Raw genomic sequence first — 6,589 nt, forward strand, 5'->3', positions numbered from 1 at the left:
TTAATTAAAACGTACAAAGCATCCATTAATTCTGGCCAATCAATTTTATTTTGCATTTTGAGCACATTTATGAGCATAAACATTTTCGAAGCGTATACACGCAAACACAGAGAGAGCGAGCGAGCGAGAATGAGAGAGAGGGGGGGGGGAGAGAGCTGAAGCGAACGAATATAACGGTCATAATATATCATAGCAAAACTTATGTGCTTGCATGCATACACACAGTGTGCTTTTGCATTTTGGCCGTGGAAGCAATGGGTGCCGTTCATGACAAACCTGATTCGCTCGGTGATGAATGAAGGGTTAAACGTTCGATTTTATACTCTGTTGAAAGACGGCATCGTCATGCACATGCATGTGTAATATACATATTATTATGTATTTTGCCACATTAGTAAGCATATTTCATCTGTATGTGTTCTATTTTTTTTTTTTAAACAACAACTGCCTTTTTTATTATACACACCGACCAATTTTACTATGCACAAGTACGGCTTGAAATTGAATTTGACCAACCAAAAAATCGTCGGATAAAATTTATATAAAAAAATGAACTTTAGCCAACATGATTTTTGATAGGGATATAATTCATTTGAGAAATGAATTTTACCCGAGCTAAACACCGTCGGATAAAACTGAGAAAAATTTGTGCGTCGGTTAAAATTCATTTTAGATAATGAACTTTATCCAATGTTTGATAAAATTCAATCTATGCATCGGGTCAAATATCATTCAGTCCTCAAGAACAACACACTAGCAACGAGCGAGAGGCATACAAATTGTTGCGTACATTCGTGATGTAAGGAGAGCGCTTGTGAGACTTTACATCAATAAAACAAAGACCATTTTCTGTTTTCTAAATAATTACGATTTTACTAAATACTTATTTCATAACAGATACATTTGAACAGAGAAAATCTTTGTAATAATCTGTTCTCGAATTGAATTTGAAAGTCAAATTGAGTTGGGTAACATTGAGCACATCGATCAATTGTCATAAACAAAGGTTATTCAGATTTTCTGAAAAAATTAAAGGAAAATTCGAGAGCATTAGTTAAATCTTAAACAGTAAGAGATTTTTTTTAATCTTTTTATGACATTCAGGAAAAAAACTTACACAAAATCTGTTAATAACGTTTTACGTTTCGCAGTACTTGTCCAATTTATTGCAGATATTCTCAGATGTATCGGAACTTCCTGCAGCATTGCAAAGATATTTGCTATCATGTTTATTACACAAAATACGTTGCACAGAGTTCGGCATAGATTCATCACAATGACAACCATTTTTTTTCAATTCTCCTATTATCGATTTGCAATCATCGCAGCTTATTTCTGATTTGATAGCTGTAAAGAGAGAAAACACAACATAAATACGTAAACTAAAATTTACTTAAAAAAATATGAGAGTATTTCTAGTTAATAATTTCAAATACTTGTGCTATTCGCACAATGCAATTATTTAAATTAGTTATTTTACCGTTACTGTCATCTTCGTAAGTTTCTTCATAATCATCTGCGTCATAAATGTAATCTTCTCCGTCTACAGTAAAATTCTCTTCATCGTCTTGAGAAGCAACCTCTTCTTCGCCATGAGAACAATGAATGACGAATGTCAAGTAGAGAACAGCAAGCAAAAATACAAAATGTTTCGAAGCCATCGTTTCGATATTGACTGTTTTCCCAATACTAAATGGATGGTCAAATGTTTTATCTTATATACCCACGAAATGATATCATGTACAGCCCCTCTCAAGAATCAATCTTGGTTAATAATTTTTTTGTGTATTATCTTTTTTACTTATATTTTTATAAAATTATGCAAATAAATCAAATTAAACTGTTCTGCGCGAAAGTTATTTCGGTTCTGCGAAAGTGGTTTCATCAAACTTATAATTTTATACATTGTATTTTGGCTGTTAACCGGTTTTTTATACACTAAAGTTGTCTGCTTATATCGAAAACCAATTCCACGAAAAACCAATTGTTTGTGTTGTTCTACTATTTTTGTAAGGTCACTTTGAATGTCAATATTCATTTGCAAAATTACGTTTGGATATTTCCTATCAATCATTAAATGATTTCATTTCTCAAGAAAAGCAATTCAATCGAAAATCAATTGATTTGCATGTATTTTATTGTCATCATCTGACTTCAATGTGATTATGTCGAACATCTATTTGTATGCGTCCAAGCATCGATAGTAACACAAATGTTGATCAAATTATATTTATCATTTCAACTGATGGGTAAATGCAACATGGTTGATTTGTGCATTTCTGATCTGTGTCTATCGTGTTCACCGAAGCGTTTTTCAAATGTTCATGCCAAGTGTCCATCATCATCTCTTTTTTTACATCACAAATGAAGTATGTTTACTTTTGAATGGATGTTGACATGATTTGATGCAATGATGCATTGTAAACTGTAAAGTGGCTCAAATGATGATTGCCCATTGATTTTTATTATCACATTTTTATTTGAATTTATGCATCGTTTCCCACTTTTATCGAAATTTAATTCTCTCGAAAACTATTTGTTTGTAATCAATATGCAAATTTTGTCTATTGTCATAGATTGTTTGTTAAATTTTAACATAATTGATAATAATAAGTCATAAAAGTTAATAATTGTTATCAATTAATTATTTTAATCAGTTATTTGCATGCTATATGATGTGTTGATTAAATTGATTATATTAAATGTTGGCGTTCGCATCGAATTTACTTCGCTAATTTTCATTAGACAGAGCAGTGGGTGGATGGATGTTTTTATTTGTCAAACGGTTTTCCATTGATTTGTGGCATCTATTGTATCCATTCATATTTCAATTTGTTGTCCAATGGGGTTACAAAGAGACATCAAATCATATTCATCTCTCTGTCTATCTTTTTGCCGAAATCATCTCATTAATCGCGATGACAAAAACCGACAACCAAAAAACAAAACCAATTCGTTTTTTTTCTTTCATTTTATTGTTGATCGGTTGAAAATTGATTTTTGTACTCAATATCGCCTTGAATTGAAAAACGGCCAGAATAGTTTGCACAGATAAAAATATATAGACAAAAGAATGATTTTTCACTTCATTCAAGCCAATTTCTTATTCGTCGAATTTTAGTTTGAGTTTGTTCAAAAGCATTTTTTTTAAAGGGAAGTGCAATCAATTTTCTTTGTCGCCCGTTCAATTTCCGGGGTCAAAGAAAACAATAACATGGTGAATTGCACGAAAAGAAATTGACAAACGACAAAACTGTCCTTAGATAATATAGGAGAAAAAAAGCCGAAGATGAAAACGCGTAAGTATAAAATGAGGAAAAGATTATACACGGTTATACTGAGTCGCAGAGCAACGAAAAGAAGACGAAGAAGAAAAAAACGGTCGACCGACGACCAGAAACCAAACTCATATAGACAATGTTGTGATTTGTGATAAAATTACCAACTCAAAGCAGGTTGATTGCACTACTATTATAATTTAATTGTCTCGCTTATATTTCCGTATTCAGGCGAAGATGTGCAGTACGCGCGCGGTCAGCATTATCGTTGGAATGAACAAAAAAATGGGTAAAATAATCATTGTTTTATGCTTTGGCAACATAGCTTGGTTGGTGCACATAAGATTGCCACATCAGAAGATAAGGACAACCGACCACATTCAACGAAAAAAAAAGTCTGCCCATTCTCAATTAGCTAAAGTAATTAAAATATTTGTAAGGATTCTATATTTTATCCGCTTTATTTTATGCGGTGTGTTTTTGTTGGCCGCTTAAAGTAGTAAAAGCGATTATGAAAAAGTTTTTGGTGAACAAGCAAGAGCTGAACGAGAGAAAAAAAAGAAAATAGATATGATCAGATGATGTTGACGATGATGACGACAGTGGATGGGCGAATAGTGTTGATGGAAAAAGAGTTGAAATAATTTCGAAAATTTTGGTTGATGCATGCGACGCAGCACATCAATTTCAGATGTGCGGATGATGTTGATGATGTGCGGATGATACAACGAACCAGTAACTATGATGGGTAATTAACGCGATTTGCTGGTAGCGAGTGTTTTTGGCCGATTATTATTATATCCGGCAATTTCATGTTCTCTAAATACCCCAAGTATATTCGAATATAAAAGCCTTACTGTCAAGTGGACATTTAATGGGATGAGCTCAGTGAAACATGCTTAAATCCGATGCTACAAAGCTATTCAAAAAAAAAGAAAATTTAATAATAATAAGATGTTAAAATCAGTTCGGTACGTTTCGGTCGCCGTCTCGATGAATTGATTTGAATAAAATGAGAAATGTTCGTTTGCCTCTCATAGTGACAGGCATACGCGACCATGTGAAAATCGGATATGGTGAAAAATAAATGATATGTTAGACTGTAATAATGATGAATCTGTAAAAATAATATGGTGCATTTTGGTGTATGCTGCACACACACACACACATGTGGCAGTTGTATGCTTTCATAGTTTAGTGCTGCACATGTTCATCACCAGTCGCGTAAACGTTTTGTCGCTTGAACTTTGTGATGTGACTTGAGAGTAATACGGGCAAGAGATGTTACGTTTAGCATGGCATGCATCCAACAGGAAAGAAAAAATCCATATATAAGAAACATACAATGTTATAGAAAAGTGTTGCTCTGTCTTCGTTGCTTCGTCACTACCGTTTCGAGATTGAGTGGAAATGAGCACCGCTTTTTCTCTTTGCCACTCATTTTTCACTCTCTCTCCCTCTTGCTGTTTCTTTTTTTTTTCTCTCTCTCTCTCTCTCTCTCTCTCTCTCTCTCTCTCTCTCTCTCCGTTTCTTTTTTATGTAGTGATTTAAAAATGTTGAAGGCCATGAAGTTCAGCACAACCTGAAACGGCTTGCGTGACAATCACCGAGAATAGATCAATAGAAAGTGTAAAATAAAAACAGGCACCAAATGAAATCAACAGAACTAAAAGTCGGTGTAAGGTTGTGATACTTTTGTTAGTTTTACTTGGACTTTGCACCATATAGAAGTTCAGTTGAATGAAAAGCATCCAAACACGTTGAACAACAATGTATCTTATTGCGTTTGATCGTTGGCTGTGATGGCATTTGAGATATTGGTGTTTGCTGTGCTTTTCTAACACAGTTCATGATACAAAACGCCTTGAAATTTCTCTATCTGCCGTTTGGTTCGATCATAGTGTAGCATCACTCTTCCTCTCATTCGCTCCCTCTCTCTCTCTCCTTTCACCGCATCTCTTTGGGCACTTTAATCGTATTGTGTGCGGGCCCGTGTTCAATGAACGTTCAGCCGCCAATGCCAGCACTTTACCAGATACCCCCCAACAATTGTGAACCATTGTAATAACAGCACATAAAATAGATATATTATAAATTATAATTGAGAATAGCGTGCACAAGCGGAAAATCACTAGTCCATGAAATTGGGAAAATTGTTCAATAAAATCTTTTTTTCAATTCAATTCTATTCCAAGACAAAATGATCGAAAAAGAGGTGAAACTACAACAAAAATGCACACATGAGGGACAAGAGAGACAGAGATAGAGAGAGAAGGAGAAAGCAAGCCCCAAAATCTCATAATGTATGAACACTGGAGTAGACACTCCAATGATGTCGATGTGCATACCAAGTGCATACTATTGGCAATGTGAACGGGAATTACATCGCGATAAAATGGAATGGGTGAAAAAGGAAGCGCGAAAAATGTTCATAGAGTGCATAAAAGTAACGACCTATGTCTAAATAAGACCTTTTGCCAAATGCATTATATTACATATATCATTTTGGAAAATGGACGCGAAACGCATACCGGCTATATGCATACCGAACACGACAGATGCAGATAAAAACATTGACAGATATAGTGACAATTACATCGTTCCATCTCGCTTGCATGCGTTCATTGCCAATGCTGTGCCTGTCGCGCTGATGATGACGACGACGATGATAATGATGATGGTGTGGTGTTGGTGATGATGGCGGTGGTGTCATCACACACCGAATCATACCAGAAGTATTCGCTATTTGTTGTTTGTTACAGCAATGTTAATACCCGACAGCTTGCTGTACCGTGCTTCATTGAAAAAGAGTTTTCTTCAATTCGAATGTAGCCAACAACCAAGCGGATAATGAACAAGCAAAGATTAATTTTTATTGTGCACATTTGTGCAATGTTGCAAACGCGTAAAAATAATTCCAATTTCCGAAATCGTTTACAGTTCGCGTCATTCTTTGCATGCCTTCTCCACATCCACCACCCCACATCCGATTCGTTTTGTTTTGCGTTCGCGCCGCGTAAGTATTTGAATGAAATTTATTGGCCAAAAATGCACTCACTCTCCATGCCACACAGACAAACACCACTTTCTCTTCTCTGTAAACTATTTGAACAAACCAAATGAGCATTGAATACAATCTTATTAAATTGATGGAAAAGAAAAGATAAATGTTCAAACTGCTGACTGAAAATTCCATTGCACGTATTCGACGCGCAAGTAATAATCTTTTGAGAAAGTTTTCGCTGCACATAAATAATTGTGAACGAAATGATGAGAGAGAGAGAGAGAGAGAGAGAGAGAGAGAGAGAGAG

The 6,589-nt window shown here is 35.0% G+C and overlaps 1 long non-coding RNA gene across 1 annotated transcript; it reads right to left on the reverse strand.

Moving 5' to 3' along the window:
* Positions 1-930: 930 nt before the first annotated feature.
* Positions 931-1,706, reverse strand: LOC116350114. Its single transcript, XR_004201992.1, has 3 exons — positions 1,481-1,706; positions 1,118-1,347; positions 931-1,020 (listed from the first exon to the last, which is right to left on the reverse strand). It is a non-coding gene; the product is annotated as an uncharacterized LOC116350114 (long non-coding RNA).
* Positions 1,707-6,589: the final 4,883 nt, after the last annotated feature.

This window comes from Contarinia nasturtii, unplaced genomic scaffold (assembly GCF_009176525.2).
Source record: "Contarinia nasturtii isolate CC-2019 unplaced genomic scaffold, AAFC_CNas_1.1 Cnas_scaffold_129, whole genome shotgun sequence".
Lineage (NCBI taxonomy): Eukaryota > Metazoa > Arthropoda > Insecta > Diptera > Cecidomyiidae > Contarinia > Contarinia nasturtii.